Source organism: Schistocerca americana, chromosome 6 (assembly GCF_021461395.2).
Source record: "Schistocerca americana isolate TAMUIC-IGC-003095 chromosome 6, iqSchAmer2.1, whole genome shotgun sequence".
Taxonomy (NCBI): domain Eukaryota; kingdom Metazoa; phylum Arthropoda; class Insecta; order Orthoptera; family Acrididae; genus Schistocerca; species Schistocerca americana.
This window is the reverse complement of record NC_060124.1, coordinates 409,106,742-409,123,069: the sequence shown is the minus strand read 5'-3', so window position 1 is coordinate 409,123,069 and position 16,328 is coordinate 409,106,742. Positions and strand designations below refer to the sequence as shown.

Sequence of the window (16,328 nt, the reverse complement as noted above, 5' to 3'; positions counted from 1 at the left end):
TCCCGCCCTAAACTGATATATTATAAAAATATTATAACAATATTTAAATAAAATAAATGTCATAAACTTCCAGTTACACACACATCATTTACAATAAGTAATAGTTGGTACATAAATAAATAAGCCAGTATTCTTGCACAAGTGCACTCATGTTAAATGACTACAGACTATTGCTAAATACTATTTAAACAATTATTTCCACCTTCTTAACAGAAGCATCTTCTGGCACACTCTTAAATTGTGGTGTCTGCTAACACATATGATTGACCACTTTTAAATTAGCACAATTTTTTTGTCATAAACTGTTCATTAAATAAAACACAAATATAACAGTATGGGAGATACTGATGTGTGTTCATTTGCTGTCTGAATGTGGAGAAGATTTGTGTAACGAAACAGAGATAAAAGATGTCAATGTCAATAAATAAAAAAGATAGAGATGCTTAGCTTTCAGGGATAATAGATACAATTTGTCACTATCGTCTGAGATATTGTTTGTTGAAATCTCATTAAGCATTAAAAGTTGATAATTCAGAGGTTCAGTGTGAAAATATTTAGTCACCATAAACTATTAACTTTTATTATTTGAAAGATATTGAAATAACCCTGACAGAGAATGTGTTTCTTGCACCAGTCCTAGGTGGCCTATACTGGACGCCATTGTGATTCCTCAGACTGTTCGACTTTTGTAGGGGTGTTTCCGACCTTTCGCCTCACCCTATCTATCAGATTAGTTATCAAAGACTAAACTTTGCATGGTTTTTATTTGTTCTAACAGATCCGAAGATATTTTAAATTTGAACAAAATCAGCATTCATTATGAAGACAAATGCAACAATCGATTGCAATAAAAAGATATTAGAATAAAAACTAAGGTGACAGGCTTCCAGGGGAATCGATATTTAAGGACTAAAATAGTTGTAAGTGATTAAATTACAGAACAAATATCCCATTTCATTTACTTAGGCCCTAAGTATTAATATTTATTTTAGTGACAATATTATAAAAGGAAGGATTGCTACTCACTATATAGCATATATGCTGAGTCACAGATATTGTCAAACAAGTAAGTCTTCGGCCAGAACGGCCTTCATCAGAATTAGACAGAAAACACTCACACAACCACAAACACAGTCTCTGCCTCCTAAGGCCAGACTGCGAGCAGCATCGCATGATAGGAGAAGCAATCTGGGCGGTGGGGTTAAGAGGGAGATGGGGGAGGGATAACAGGGTAGGGTGGGAGACAATGAAGTGCTGCTTGTATGAGCATAGAGGGATGAGGTGAAGATAGGGTAGAGCAGCTAGGTGCATTTGGGAGGTTAGATGGAGGATGAGGGGGGGGGGGGCAGTAGAAAAGGAGAGAAGTAAAAAAGAGTGAGGGTGCATTGTTGGTGGAATGGAGGGCTATGTAGTGCTGGAATTGAAACAAGGAAGGGGATATATGGATAAACGACAATGACTAATGAAGGTGGAGCCCAGGAGGGTTACAGAATAGTTGGGGTTGAAACGAAAGATCCAGATGGCACAGGCTGTGAAGTTATAATAGAAATGAAAAATGTCTTGTTGGGAGGCTCGGTCAGCAACTGGTTGTTCCAGTTATTTCTTGGCCACAGTTCGCCGGTGGCATTCATGTGGACAGATTGTGGTTGCCAGACCCATGTAGCATGTAGCACAGTGGTTGCAGCTTAGCTTGTAGATCGCATGACTGGTTTCATAGGTATCCCTCCTTTTCATTGGATTGGTGATGCTTGTGACCGACTGGAGTAGGTGGTGGTGGTAGGATGTATGGGACAGGTCTTGCATCTAGGTCTATTGCAGGGATATGAGACATGAGGCAAGGCGTTGGGAGCAGGGGTTGTGTTGGGGTCCCACATGCTTTATCTCTCCAGTGACCCACCACCTCCCAAATTCCCACCATCTGACCACCTAGGACTGGTGCAAGAAACACATTCTCTGCTATGGTTTTGACTACCTCCTATCATACCCTGAAATGAGGAATGTCCAGTCCACTATCCTTCCCGCCGCTCCCAGTGATGTTCCACCACCCACTGAACCTACACAATATCCTTGTCCATTCTTACACAACCCCTGTTCTCAACTCCTTGCCTCATGGCTCATATCCCTGTAATAGACCTAGATGCAAGGCCTGTCCAATACATCCTCCACCCCCAGGGGCTCACCGCTCTATAGCGGGATCGTGCTTGGCTACCATAGGGCTCCAGCCTTTGCAGCATCTTTTCTCTTTTGTGGTGCAATCTCTTGCTATTCTTTTTCCCCTCCCTGGTGAATAAGTCTGGGATATTTTTCAGAATGTGTTCTGCATTTACAGTGGCTTATATCAGAACAGTCTGACCACAGTTCTTCGTTCCTTTTTTTCTTTCTTCATTCACCTTCTGCTGTGCTTCCTCTGCTTCACCATTTGAGGTCCCTCTTTTTCTCCTTCCTCCTTGTGCACTACTGAAGGCTGGCCCATGTGTCTGACCCATAAGAGTTGGCAGGGTAACGCGTAATTCCCAGTCTCAGGTCAACAGGGTGGGGTTCGCACATACCCCCCAGTACAGGCCAGGCACGGGAAGAGGTGATTGCCTGAGCGGCTACCTTCCCAAATTGCCAATTGGTTCTTCTGTTAGGTGCTTTGGAGGTGTGACCTGAGGTGTGAACAATCACCTAAGATGGGTGAGCTCCTCTCTGGGCCCCCCTGTGATTCCGGGGATTAGAATAGGCCTGAGGTAGTCCTGCCTGTCATAAGAGGCGACTAAAAGGGTTCTCACGCCTTTCGGCCTTTATGTGATGGTCACCTGTAGGGTGTGACCTCCATTTTTCAAAATTTTCCCAAAGAGCAAGCCAATTGGGCCTAACATGGTGCATCGTGTATGTTATGCATAGAGATCTTTAGCGCACTTTCTTGTCATGGCATTACAGTCCCACTCATCCTCCATCTCTTGAGCAAGGACACCTTCCTGGGTCCATTTTCCTCCACCCACCATGCCGTGTCGTTTCCTGTGCCAACAATGACCATGGAATTCTTTGCACCTCATGTCCAGCACAGTAGCCAGTCCTTTGTGATGGGGCCGCCATGTACCCTGTTGGTTGTAGTCCCATGACTACGCAGGGATCACTCTGCTGATGCCTGCACCGTTAACTGCCCATGTATGCCAAGGAGTAGATACCCGTCACCCTGGGGCATCAGAACTCCTGGAAATGGCTATCCTGCCACGTGGCCTTTGCTGCGACTGGGTGGCACCCATGGGGAGGGCCCCTGGTCCGAGTGGGTGGTATCAGGACAGATGATGCACGATGAAGCATACCACGTCATCACTTGCTGGTGATCAGACACCAGCAGTCTCTAAGCATTCAAAGTCTCAGTACAATGTAAGAAAGTTTTATCCTAAATTGCTCCCCTCCCTGGCCACACCATAGGAGGAACGCCAGGCTAAGGATGGCAACGAACCTTATTTGCCCCGGTACCTTTTGTGTACGTGAGCTGATGGGGAATCCTTTGTCTCGATGAAGCCTCAGTTTTTTCTAGAGCATTTAGAGGACAAGTTTTGGGAGATGGAGGGCTTGTCCAAAATGCGGTCAGGGTCAGTTTTGATAAAAACGGAATCCTCTGCCCATTCATGAGCATTCCTTACTTGTGACAAGCTGGGAGATGTTTCTGTTACCATCATGCCTTATAAGAGCTTAAATATGGTCCAGGGTATTATATTCCAAAGGGACCTTCTTTTGCAGTTTGAAGACGAGCTGCGCACCAACTTAGAGCAATGAGTTCATTACATGCGGCGCATCCATCGGGGTCCAAGGGATGATCAGGTTGCACTGGTGCCTTCATCTTGGCCTTCAAGGGTGACACATTACCCGATAAGGTCAAGGTGATGGTCTACCACCGTGATGTCAAGCCATATATCCCTCCCCCAATGCGGTGCTTTAAGTGCTGGAAATTCAGCCACATGTCTTCCTGCTGTACTTCCAGCATTACATGTCGAGATTGTGGACCTCCATTCCATCCCAATACTCGATATGCCCCACCTCCCATCTGTGTAAACTGCAGAGAGTATCATTCTCCTTGCCCACCAGAGTGCACGATTTTACAGTGAGAAAGGAAAATTATGGAATACAAGACCCTGAACCGACTGACCTACACTGAGGCCCAGAGGAAATTTGAGCGCCTACATCATGTGGCTATGACCTCCTCTTATGCCGCTGCTACAAGAACAGTTGTAGCCCAATCAGTTCTGCGAGTTGCAGTCGGCTCTCAGAGCTGGAAGACTAAACCTGCCCCCTTGTTGGTGGGGGGCACTTCCTTCCCTTTGGCTCCCACACCACCTACCATCAGGGACACCGGTCCCCACTTCTCAGCCAGAGAAGCGTAAGTCTTCTTCGGCTCCTCTCGATAGAAAGGGGTCCCTTGGGTCACTCCCTTCCCAGGTTTCTGCTAGTGGGAAAGATGACACCCACCAGTGGCTGAAGTGCCCAAAAGCAGCTGGTCGTAGGGCTTCATGATCATCCTCAGTCCTGAAGACTGAATCACTGAAGCCCTCCCAGCCAGAGAAACCCAAGGATCAGTGAGAGAAATCCAGAAAGAAGACCCCCAAGACCTAGGGAATTGTGGTGGCACGCACACCACCACTGCCTACAAGATCTGTGTCTGAGGATGAGGTGAAGATTCTGGCATCCGCTGAGTACTTAGATCTTGCCAAACCCTCAGACACAATGGATATTGCCTGTTCAGGAAATAAGTCCGTGGCAGCGGATGACCCCGAGGTGTAGATGCCTCATTGAGTGAAACTTCCTGACAGATTAAAACTGTGTGCTGGACCGAGACTCGAACTAAGGACGTTTGCCTTTCGTGGGCAAGTCCTCTACCAATTGAGCTACCCAAGCACGACTCACACCCCATCCTCACAGCTTTACTTCTGCCAGTGTTTCGTCTCTTACCTGCCAAACTTTACAGAAGCTCTCCTGCGAACCTTGCAAACTACCACTCCTGAAAGAAACGATATTGCAGAGACATGGCTTAGCCACAGCCTGTGGGATGTTTCCAGAATGAGATTTTCACTCTGCAGTGGAGGGTGCGCTGATATGAAACTCCCTGGCAGATAAAAACTGTGTGCCGGACTGAGACTCGAACTCGGGACGTTTGCCTTTCCCGGGCAAGTGCTCTACCACTTGCCGCGAAAGGCAAAGGTCCCGAGTTTGAGTCTCAGTCCGGCACATAATTTTTATCTGCCAGGAAGTTTCATATCAGTGCACAATTCGCTGCAGAGTGAAAATCTCATTCTGCCTCATTGAGTGTTTCATGCCTTACCCGTCTCATGATCACCTCTGCGTCCAGTGGAATTGCGGCGGTTTTTTCCACAACTTGGCTGAGCTACGGCAACTGTTAAGCTTTACACCTGCTTTCTGCATTGCCCTCCAGGAAACCTGGTTTCAGGAAATGTGGACCCCTACACTTCACGGCGACAGAGAATATTGCAAGAACCATAGCGAACATATTATTGTGTCAGATGGAGTTTGTGTTATTGTCCTACTCGGTATGTAGTGAACCTGTGCCTCTTCAACCCCCTATTGAAGCTGTGGCTGTCAGGATAGGGATGATGCAGGAATAACTGTCTGCAATATATCCAGATGGTGCAAGAGCATCGGCGAGCTCTACAGGGAAATAAGTGGCACCCTTCCCTAGAGCACCTAATAGCCTTTAAGCAGCTCCATGCCAGTGTTCGCCTGCTTATAAAACGACAGAAACAGGAGTGTTGGAAGAGGTGTGTGTCAACCATTGGGTGCAATATGTCACCTTCCCAAGTCTTGACAAAGATCAGATGTCTTTTTGGGTACCAGACCCAAACAGGTGGCCCCGGCTTTAACATCAATGGCGTGCTCTCTACTGACGCAAACGTGATTGCCGAGCACTTTGCTGAGCACTATCCTTGAGCCTCTGTGTCGGAGAACTACCCCCCAGCCTTTCGCACCCTCAGATGGCAGATGGAAAAGAAAGCCCTCTTGTTCACTACATGCCGCAGTGCACCCTATAACTCCCCATTTATGGAGTGGAAGCTCCTCAGCACCATTTCGCATTGCCCCGAAACAGCTCCTGGGCTGGATTGGATCCACAGTCAGATGATTAAATATCTCTCGTCTGACTACAAGCGATATCTCCCCATCATCTTCAACTGGATCTGGTGCGATATTGTCTTTCCATAGCAATGGCAGGAGAACACCATCATTCCAGTGCTAAAACCCGGTATAAATCTGCTTGATGTGAATAGCTATCAACCCATCAGCCTCACTAACATTCTCTGTAAGCTGCTGGAACGTATGGTGTGTCGGCAGTTGGGTTGGGTCCTGGAGTCACGTGGCATACTGGCTCCATGTCAGGGTGGATTCTGCCAGGGGTGCTCTACCACTGATGATCTTGTGTCCCTTGAGTCTGCCATATGAACAGTCTTTTCCAAATGCCAACACCTGGTTGCCGTCTTTTTTGACTTATGTAAAGCATACGACATAAACTGGCAACATCATATCCTTGCCTCATTGTATGAGTGGAGTTTCCGGGGCCCGCTCCCCATTTTTATCCTAAACTTCCTGTCACTCCGTACTTTCCGTGTCCAAGTCGGTGCCTCCCATAGTTGCCCCCATATTCAGGAGAATGGTGTTCCACAGGGCTCCGTATTGAGTGTTTCTCTATTTTTAGTGGCCTTTAACAGCCTAGCAGCAGCTGTAGGGCCATCAATCACCCCTTCTCTGTATGCGGATGACTTCTGCATTTCATATTGCTCCTCCAGTACTGGAATTGCTGTGCAGCACCTACATACAGGGCCCAGTCATGGGCTCTAGCTCACGGCTTCCAGTTTTCAGCCATGAAGTAGTGTCTCATGCACTTCTGTCAGCATCATACAGTTCATCCAGAACCTGAACTTTATCTTAATGATGATCCACTCACTGTAGTGGAGTTGTATCGTTTCCTTGGACTGGTTTTCGACACCCGATTGACCCAGCTACCTCACCTTTGTCAGTTTAAGTGGGAGTGCTAGCAGCAACTCAATACTCTACTGCTGCAACTCTGCAGAGCCCTTATTCGATCCCGCCTGGACTATGGGATTCTGGTTTATGGTTCGGCGGCACCCTCAGCATTGCATTTACTTGACCCAGTGCACCACTGTGGTGTTCGTCTAGTAATGGGAGCTTTTAAAACGAGTCCAGTGAGCAGTGTCCTTGTCGAGGCCGGAGTCCCTCCATTGTGGATCCGACATAAGCAGCTGCTTACCAGTTATGCTGCACACATTCGTAGTTATCCTGAGCATCAAAATTACTATCTCCTTTCCCCATCTGCATCTCCTGCATCAGCGGCCCAGGTCAGGGCTCATGATTGCAGTTCACGTGCGATCCCTTCTCTCCGAAATGGAGTCCTTCCCTGTACCACCTCTACTTGAGGTCCAGTCACGTACACCTCCATGGTGTACACCTCGGCCGAAGCTTCGTCTGGACCTTTTGCATGGCCCTAAGGACTCTGTTAACCCCACCACTCTCCGCTGTCACTTCTTCCCTATTCTTGATGTGTTCCGGGACTCTGAAGTTGTTTACACTGACGGCTCAATGGCTGATGGTAATGTTGGCTTCACTTATGTCCACAGAGACCATATTGAACAGCATTCCTTGCCTGCTGGCTGCAGTGTATTCACTCCAGAGCTTGTGGCCATATCTCGTGCACTTCAGTACATCCGTTCTTGTTCTGGTGAGTTGTTTCTTCTCTATCCTGACTCCCTGAGCAGCATACAAGCTATCAACCATGCTACTCTCGCCATCTTTTGGTAGTGAACATCCAGGTTTCCATCTCTGCCCTGGAATGGTCCAGTCGTTCAGTGATGTTTGTGTGGACCCCAGGACACATCGGAATCCCAGGCAATGAACTTGCCAGCAGGCTGGCCAAACAGGCTACACGGAAACCGCTCCTGGACGTGGGCATCTCTGAAACCGACCTGCGTTCAGTCTTAAGCTGCAAGGTTTTTTGGCTTTGGGAGACAGAGTGGCGTAACAGTATGCACAACAAACTGTGTGTCATTAAGGAGACTGTGAATGTGTGGAAGTCTTCCCTGTGGGTTTCTCACAGGGAATCAGTTGTCTTTTGTTAGCCCCGCATTGGGCATTGGCCACGTGTGACTCACATGTGGTTACCTCCTCTGTCGCGAGGACCAACCTCAGTGTCTCTGTGGCTGCCAAATGAAAGTCGTCTACCTCTTGCTGGACTGCCCACTTTTAGCCGTTCTGTGGCGGACTTTTAACTTTCCCAGCACCCTACCTTCTGTGTTGGGTGACAGTGCCTCAACAGCAGCTTTACTTTTACATTTTACTCGTGAGGGTGGGTTTTATCATTTGATCTGAGTTTTAGCACATGTCCTTTGTCCCTCTGTGTCCTCCACGGTAGTGCTTTTAGGGTGGAGGTTTTAATGTGTTGCAGAGTGGCTGGCTTCTTCTTTTTTATCCTCGTGGTCAGACTGCCACGGTAGTCTGCTTTCTTGTTTTTAATCTTTTTCACTGTTTCTTGTCCAGTTTTGTCCATTGTAGTATTTGGTGTCCTTCTGTCGTTCTTCTGGTTCTTCCTTTCTCCTGTTATTGTGCCGTACATCTTCTTCGTTTTCTTCTTTCCCTTGTGTAATTGTTCCATTGCAAACAAGGTACCGATGACCTCACAGTTCGGTCCCCTTGCACCCCTCCCTCTTTTTAAACCAACCGTGGGGGGGACGCTGGTGGTCAGTTGGAAGGAGGTCGCCATCGGAGATACCAGCAATTATGGGGGATTTTCTTGCAATGAGCAAATCATCATCTTTTCAATCCACATCTACCAAATGTAAACGGAATGAAGCTCACAATTCAAAGACCCTCCCAGCTGCACCACGTTTCCTCGTGGTTTCGCGTACTGAAGACAGTCAATCCCTTGCAAAGGTAAATTCGTTTCTTATTCAGAATGGTGTTGATGCAGTTGCCAGCCTGGTTAAATCCTGCTCTCATTTATGCAATGGCACTTTGCCTTTGGAGACCACTTCTGATTTTCAAGCACAATAACTGCTTGCCGTTTCACTTCTCCATGGCTATCCTGTTCGTGTTAAGTCCCATAGAACTCTGAATTCTTCCTGTGGTGTTATTTACACTAGGCTGCTCAATGGTCTGACAGAGGCAGAAATCCAAACACAACTCTCTGATCAGGATGTCATTGCCATCCATTGGGTGATGAAAATGGTAGATGCATCCTAAGTGCCCATATGCACTCCTTTTCGCACCTTTGATAGAGTGGTGCTTCCGTCCAAGATCAAAGCAGGCAATGAAGTTATTTCAGTTTGACAGTACATTCCAAACCCGATGCATGGCTACCAGTGTCATTGTTTCAACCAACCACACTCAAATATTCTGTTGACGCCTGGCCAAATGTGTAACCTGTGGTAGGGATGCACACAAGGACGATTCTTCGCATTCCCCCCCCCCCCCCCCCCCCCTCCATCCGCTGTATCAACTGCAATGGTGACCATGCCACCTCCCCTCAAGATTGTCCCATGTATCTTGATGAGCGGGTTGTCCAGGAGATCCAGATAAAGGAAGAAGTGTCTTACCCTGTCACTCGCAGGTTATTGGCTAGCCATAAACCCTGTGTTCTACCATCTGGCACTTACAGTACTGTTCATGCTACATCACACTCCATGAAGGAGATGGCCACGCAGACATGTGACCTAAAAGTCGGCACTGCAGTTGTGAAATCACCCAATGTCATGGTAGCATCGCCGTCTCCTTGTCCAGCTGTGCAACAAGCCACCCAACATTCGCCTCCCAGACTGAAGTCGCCTGCTACACAACCAGCAGGCCAGAAAGAACAGAAGAAATACTCCCGTGAAGACTTTCTTCATCCCTCCAACCAACAATCATCTGAGTCTTCCTCTGCCAAACAGAAATGCTCCAAGAAGTCAAACAAAGGCAAACGGTCATCTCTTTCACCGACTCGAAGATCGTCTTCGGCAGTGTCGCCACGTGATACCCTCACCTGGCCAACCTCCGTGTCACCGGTGCACACCGCCGTCCATTTTTCTGTCCCGGACTCCGCAGATCAACAGAGGGAGGATACCGATGCCTCTGTAGATCTCATGGAGCAGGGTCCTCCAGCCTCTGTGCCCTGTAGCAATGAGTCTTTGAGGGTTGGCACTCGGCAGCCGCCTAGGTGACACCTCTTCATTTTTTCGCTCCTTCCCTTTCTTTATTATGACTTTCCTTCAGTGGAATGATTGTGGTCTTCAATCAAACAATGAGGATTTCCAGCTGTGCTTAGAATCGCAACGTCTGCTTGTTCTCTTACTCCAGGAAGTAAAATTGCTTTCTCACAACTGCTTTGAATTCTCGCATTGCTTCCCAGTCTGTTTTGACATTCCCTCCATAGGACTCCATTCCATCTCATGGGGTAGTCATGCTGCTCATACTGGATGATGTTTATTGTCAACTCATCTCCCTGACTACCTGCCTTCAAGCTGTTGCAGTTTGTCTTTTCCTTCCTCACTTGACCTTTTCCCTTTGTACCGTTTACATCCCTCCATCATTCGATGTCACCAGGATAGACTTCCTCCAGTTTATTGGGCAGCTGCCTCATCCCTTTTTGCTGCTCAATGACTTTAATGCACACTATACCCTTTGGGGTTTTCCCACAACCTGTCCGAGAGTTGCCCTCTTGGCTGAGCTTCCCAATCAATTTAACTTCCTCTGCTGTAACGCAGGAGTGCCCACGTTCCTTTCAGGCTTCGTGCACACACATTCCCATTTGGACCTATCCTTCTGTACTGCCCAGCTTGCCCATCATCTCGAGTGGTCTGTTCTCTCTGACACACTCGATCGACCATTTCCCATGTGCTAAGCGTTTGGTGAATCCTATCCCACCAATTTACAGCCCCAAATGGCAGCTTACGATGGAAAACTGCATTCATTATAAACAGTTGTGTGCACAGTGTCATTGCATTCTTTGGGATAGCAAAAATGCTAGCTGGATTTCATTCACCAGTTCTTTTAACAGTTCCGCTCCCTCTTCCACCGTGTTGACCAATCGCTTATGACGCTCTGGGACCAATATCCATTTCCCAATTTCTGGCCTGACAGTAGCAGATCATGTGATAGTGGACCCTATTGCTATCTCCAACACCTTGGTCCGCCATTTTGTGGAGATTTCAAGCTCCTCCCACTATAACTCAGCCCTCCTACATCAGAAATGAGTGCAGGAGGCTTGAGAGATACACTTCTCCTCTCTAAATCATGTGTGCTGCAATGCCACCTGTACTATGAGGCAGCTAGATCATGCTCTCACTTCATCCCGATCCTCCGCCCCAGGGCCAGACGATGTTTACATTCAGATGTAGCAACACCTTTCTCTTGTGGGCAAGCACTTCCTGCTTTATACGTACAACCACATCTGGCGTATTTCTCAGATGCTGGTGTGAAGCCACTGTCATACCCATTCCAGTAAGGACAAACACCTTCCTTCTAGATGCTGCCCCATTTCTCTCACCAGCTATGTTTGCAAGGTGATGGAATGTATGATTCATGCTCGGTTGGTGTGGTGGCTCAAGTCTCGCAGTTTACTAACAGCTGCACAATGTGGATTTTGAGCTCTGCATTTTGCAGTTTACCATCTCATTACTTTGTCCACCCAAATCATGAATGATTTTCTGCAGAAATCCCAGACTGTGGCCATGTTTTTCAATTTGAAAAAAGCTTAAAACACCTGCTGGAGGACTGGTTCTTCTGTACTCTCTACATGTGTGGCTTCCATGGCCACATGTCTTGTTTCCTTGAGGAGTTTTTAAAAAACCGAGTTTTCAAGGTAAACGTGAGTTCTGCCTTGTTGGACACCTTTATCCAAGAAAAAGGTGTGCCTCAGTGTTCTGTGCTGAGCATCATCCTCTTTGCTATTGCCATTAACCCTTTAATGGCCTGTCTCCCGTATGGCATCTTCGGCTCCCTTTTTGTTGAAGATTTTGCCATCTATTGCAGTTCTCTGGACTTGTCTCATTGAGGGGCATCTTCAGCGCTGTCTTGATTTTCTTTACTCATGGAACATCCACAATGGTTTTCACTTATCCATTGACAAAACTGTTTGTACAAATTTCTGGTGGCACAATTTGTTTCTTCCACTGTCTTTACCTCTTGGGCTCGTTGCTCTTCCATTCATTGAAGCTCGATAGGAAGCTTTGTTGGTCTTCCCACATGTACCTGGCAGCCTGTTGTATGTGGTCAGTCAGTGTTTTACGTGTCCTTGGTAGTACTTCCTGGGGGCAGATCTAACCATCCTCCATTTGTATCAGTCATTTGTCCATTTGAAACTAGACTATGGGTGTTTCGTTTATGCATCTGCACATCAGTCCCTGTTATGCCGTCTCAACACTAACCACCATGGTGGCATCCATTTGGCCACTGGCACTTTCTACACTAGCCTGACTGAGAGTCTGTACGCAAAAGCTGGTGAACTACTACTGTTCTACCGCCATGACTTCCTCCTCAGCAGATACGCAAGACATTTTTGTGTCATGCATGGCCACCCATCATATGCCTCCTTCTTCGAGGACTCATTTGATCGCCAGTATAGGGCACGTCTCTCTTCTCTGTTATCTCCTGGAGTTCGCTTTCGCTCTTGCTGCGGCAGCTTAACTTCATGCCCCATGCAGCTTTCCCAGTGGGTATGAAGCCTTCACCACCTTGGCTTCATGGGTTGGCCCATGATTACCTTGGCCTTCATTCGCTTCCTAGTGACACTACTCCAGCCTCGCTCTGTTGCCTTCTGTTTCACGATCTTCACACAAAACTTCGCGATATTTTCTATATGTATACGGATGGCTCTGGGACTCACTGTAGTGTCTGGTGTGCCTTCATCATTGTCATTGATGCTTTTTGGTATCGGCTTCCTGAACACTGCTCATTATTTACAGGAGAATGCTTGACCTTGTATCAGGCCACACGTACATATGGTGACACAGACTTTTCAATTGCGTCATCTGCTCCGAATCTCTCAGTGCCCTTCAAAGCCTCTGTGCACTGCACACCATCCATCCCTTAGTGCAATGGATCCAGGAAAGCTGTCACTTGCTCACTCTTCATGGTGCCACTGTGATGTTTATGTGGGTTCCTGGTCACATTGGTCTGACAGGAAACGAGGCAGCTGACGCTGCTACCAAGGCTGGAGTCCTTGTACCTCAGCCTGCTAGTTCTTACATTCCCTCCTATGGTCTCTCTGTTGCCATGTGTCAGCAGGTGGTGTCATTTTGCCGTCATCACTGGTCTTCCCTTCATGGGAACAAGCTCTGTGTTATTAAGCCTCTCCCAGCAGCTTGCACAACCTCTTCTCAGCCCTCTCGCCATGAGAAGATCATTTTAATTAGGTTGCGTATCAGGCCCTGTCTTTTTAGTCATTGCCATCTGTCAAGTGGTGCTCCTCTACCACTTCGTGCTCATTGCGCTCAACCTTTGATGGTCCACCATTTCCTGACAATGCCAGTTTTGTAACCAGTTATGTTCTCATTTGTGTTTGCCGTTTGAGTTATTGGCTATTTTAGTGGATGATGCACAGGCTGTTGACTGCGTTTTATTTGTTATTCTTTGTAGCAATATGGTGAACGTCATTTAATTTTTAGTTCAGGACCTCCATTTATCAATGGCGTATTTTATAGACCTTTCTCCACATCCCTGGTTTCAGCTGTCTTCTCTTCCATCAATTAGGATTAACATGTAGTCATTTTTAACTCCTGTCTTTGTCTTCATGTTTGACAGTTCTGACATGGGAGTGTATGACCTTAGTTGTTTTTGTGCACACCATCTATTCCGGTGGGGTCACAAGCATCACTGGTCTGATCAAACACAGGGCCACCTGTGGAACCAGTCATTTGATCTACAAACTAAGCTTCAATCGCTGTGCTGTGTTCTACTTGGGCATGACAACCAACAACCTGTCTGTCTACATGAATGGCCATCCAATTGCTGAGCATGGTGCCCAACACAGCATTCTTCATTTTAGTGACTGCTTCACAGTCTGTGCCATCTGGGTCCTTCCCACTAATACCAGCTTTTCTGAATTGTGCAGATGGGAACTCTCGCTCCAATATATCGTATGTTTCTGTAACCCTCTTGCCCTCAACTTCATTAGTCATCGTCCTTTACCCACCCCTCCCCTTCCCTGTTCCCATTCCAGCGCTACATAGCTCTCTATTCCATCAATGCAGCCACACTCTTTTTACTTCTCTTCTTTTCTACTGCCCCTTCCTCCCCACCAACTGTCTTACCCACTCTCCACCTCATCCCTGTATGCCACCACAAGCAGCGCTTTACCATCCCCGACCCCTATCCTGCTATCCCTCCTCCCTCCTCCTTATCCCTCCCTCCCCCCCCCCCCCCTCTCCCCACCCAGATTGCATCTCCTCTCATGTGCTGCTGCTTGCAGTCTGGCCTCAGCAGCCAGAGACTATGATAATGTGTGTGAGTTGTGATTGTGTATTTTGTCTAATTCTGACGAAGGCCTTTTTGGGCAAAATGTCGCTTGTTTGACAGTCTTTTTGTTGAGTAGCAATTTGTTATTTTGTAATATTGTCATTATTCCATCCTGGATTTTCCATTGCTTAATATACAACTTAACCTTTCTGTGAGAAAGTGGAGCTTACCAATAAAATCAGCATTTTTTTTGTCTATGCTATATTTAACAGAATGTTAAGGGAGAAAGCTCATAAATTAACACAAATAAAATTTTGTAAGGTGAAAGCAGTCCCAGTATTAACAAACACCTGGAGAGCTGGACAATAAATAGATGAGAGAATAAAAAATTAGAAATTGATGAAATGAAATTTTTAAGATGTGTGGCAGACTAGACACACTTGGATAAAAATAAAATTGATATACAACAGGAACTAAACATTTTCTGTATAAATGATGGAATACAAGGCAATAAACAAAATGGAACAAAGTATTGAATTGGTAGACATTAACAGAATTCCAAGAATTTTACTAAAATGTGTTCTAATAGAATGTAAGAAGATCCTTAATTTCTTAGGAGTATAATTGCCCTTCAAGAAGGAACAGGCCCACAGGCATAAACCATAATGGTAATGGGGATGGTTATAATGTGGTTTATATTACCACTATAATATTTAATTATTGATAATTTAATTTCATTCATTTTTATTGCATTTCTTTCCAGAGGCTCCTCTATAGTGCAACCAGTGTAAATGATTTGTGTAATGCAGTATTGACAAAGATAGTAGTGCCATGCAATGATACGTTCATCTGAGGAAATGTGATGAAGGCATTGGACGCCATATCAGGAGAATATATGGGGAAGGTGGCAGGATGTGCATAATCTGTTGTTATCGTTTCATGGCAGTCCCAAAACCACTCAGCATCACCTTACCGGATTATGGTTGGGTCTATGCCTTTTTCAGCAATTTTGAATCCACAGATTTCCATGGCTTGCTTCGAACTTTTGTCTTGATGTCAGAGTGATACACCCAGCACTCATTCAAGGTCATTAAGTGACCAAAGAAATCATGTGAATTGGCATGACACAGCTGCAACGTTTCCACTGCTGCCTTTATGCAGCAAATATTGAATGAGTATGAACAATCGTGGAACCCAGTGAGCAGCGACCTTTATCATGTCCAAAATATCACGCAAGATGTTGAAAACTGGTTGATGACTGTTTCTCACTTTTTCCAGTATTGCCTCAATAGTGATATGTCAGTCTTCAAGCACCAGTACTTCTGCTTCTCTGGTTCTACACAGGAAAATGGTCAGCCACTTTATTCTATGTCATTCAGACTTGTTTGACCTCACTGGAATCATCTGCACCACCTAACCACCATGTCATATGATGGTGCATTGTTGCCGTACATTTCCATCAACTCAGTATCCATTGTTGCAGTGTTGTTCCCTTTCAAATGCAGAAAACTAATCACCTCCCCATACTCCATTTCATCAATGGGCTGCTCCATTTTCTTTTGGCCCCACCAGTGGCCTGCTATGCCAATATGGGATGGGGATTTCCATGTGTACCGGCACTGCAGACATATACCAGCAAACACACAAAAAATTAATTATATGACTTTATTTTATCGTACCTTTCTTGTCTTGTCACTTCAGTGGCATATGTTTCACAAAGTGGGGTTGCGCAACAGTTGTTATACAATATGGCTAATGCATACTGTCATTGTCACACAGATGTATGCTGTAAGAAGAGTGGTTTCTGGGCTGGAAGGAAGAATTATAGAACTTGTGGTGTCCCTCTTTCTTAGCTATTTAATGTATTATTTATCAGACAGTACTTTTCA

General features: G+C 46.2%; 1 protein-coding gene across 1 annotated transcript in view; it reads left to right on the top strand.

Moving 5' to 3' along the window:
- LOC124619866 (protein sly1 homolog) overlaps positions 1–16,328 on the top strand; it is a 201,829-nt gene that overhangs the window by 109,160 nt on the left and 76,341 nt on the right. The gene's annotated exons all lie outside the window — the stretch shown is intronic.